Raw genomic sequence first — 1664 nt, 5'->3', positions numbered from 1 at the left:
TTTACTTTTTACAATTAAATCTGAGAACTATTGATATCCTGACTAAGAGTTACAAGATAACCATAGCTTGCTTCAAGCCGACAATCTCCGTGGGATCGACCCTTACTCACGTAAGGTATTACTTGGACGACCCAGTGCACCTGCTGGTTAGTTGTGCGGAGTTACAAAAGTGTGATTGTAATTTCGTGCACCATCTTTCGAGAACAAATATACACTGAATTGCACTAATTCGAATTCCAAAATAAAGTACAAGTTGACTTGCAAGAAGAAAGCTCGTGAAAGCCGGGAACAAAGAATCGAGCATCGAACCATCACTGGAAGTGTATACACTCTAATCGCTCAGGTGTTTAAGGTTCGATTCTCTCAATTCTCTACTAATCTTTCTTTCTAAGACTTGCTCTTCTTCTACCAATCAACAAAAATTAAATGCACAAATACACATATCAAGAGGTCTTTTCAAGGGTTGTAATGGGGTTAGGGTCAAGGTGGGATTGTATTTGGTCAAGTGGACTAAAATTTGAATCCTTGATTAACCTAAACTTCCCACCTAATTTAAGACAATCCATGTAATCAAAATATAAAATCTAACTACCCATTAACTATGTGTACCACATATTCATCCATCCCAATTTTGAGTATAGTACATATGTATTGCTATCACCATTTACTTTGAGGCATTTTGTCCCCTTTTTATTATTTGCTCTTTTTTTTCTTTTCTTTTTCTCTTTTTTTTTTCTTTTTCTTCTTATTTTTCTTTTCTTTTGTTTTTCTGAATGCATATGATTAAGATATTGAATGCATGAATATGTCCTCAATATTCTTTTCACATTTTCACAAAAAAGTCTAACATACTCATTTCCCAAACCAAATATTTCCAAACCCAACTTCTCCACACTTAAATCATGAACACTTTCACTAGTCTAAGCTAACCAAAGATTCAAATTGAGGTCATTCATTATTTTTTGCTTAGAGTTAATGATGTGCTAAATTAAAGAACAAATGGGACAAAATAGGCTCAACATTGGTTTGCAAAGGATAATGAAAGGGTAAGGCCATATGGGTATGTAAGCTCAGTGAAACAAAGGCCTCAATCATGCAAGTGCATGCATACATCAAACAATGGAAATATAGAATTAAGCAAGACAAAGATCACAATTTTAGAGAGAACAACACACACCAAAATAAAGTATTGGTTGATGTAACCAATCAAATAGGTTCAAAATCTCACTGGTTTTATATGTTCGAGCTCTAAAATCATGTTCCAAAATAAATTTCTTCAAGCAAGTTCTACAAAAATTTAATTCAAATTAGTGAAATACTATAAAATAATTTCTTGGAAAAGAATTCATCACTTCAACCAAGTAGTACACACATACAAGCAACTAACTACACATGCAATCTATTATGCAATGCGATAACTAACTAACAAAGAAGTGTAAGAATTGGTGTTGGAAAAAGGAATTGTTACCCATGGAAGTCGGTATCGACCTCCCCACACTTAAATTTTACATCATCCTCGGTGCATGCAAAGATGTGCAAGTAGACAGGTTGCTACAACTGATGGGCTTTCTCCAAAGATTATGCGGCGGGACTTGTTTGTCCGCCCCATTTAGAAGTGTTCCATTTCCCTTCTTGGTGGCCATCCTGAGAGGAGAAAAAAGGAA

The sequence above is a fragment of the Arachis hypogaea genome, chromosome 17 (genome assembly GCF_003086295.3).
Source record: "Arachis hypogaea cultivar Tifrunner chromosome 17, arahy.Tifrunner.gnm2.J5K5, whole genome shotgun sequence".
In the NCBI taxonomy this organism is placed as follows: Eukaryota; Viridiplantae; Streptophyta; class Magnoliopsida; order Fabales; family Fabaceae; genus Arachis; species Arachis hypogaea.
The sequence above is the reverse complement of the archived record's forward strand: the minus strand, read 5'-3'. Positions refer to the sequence as shown.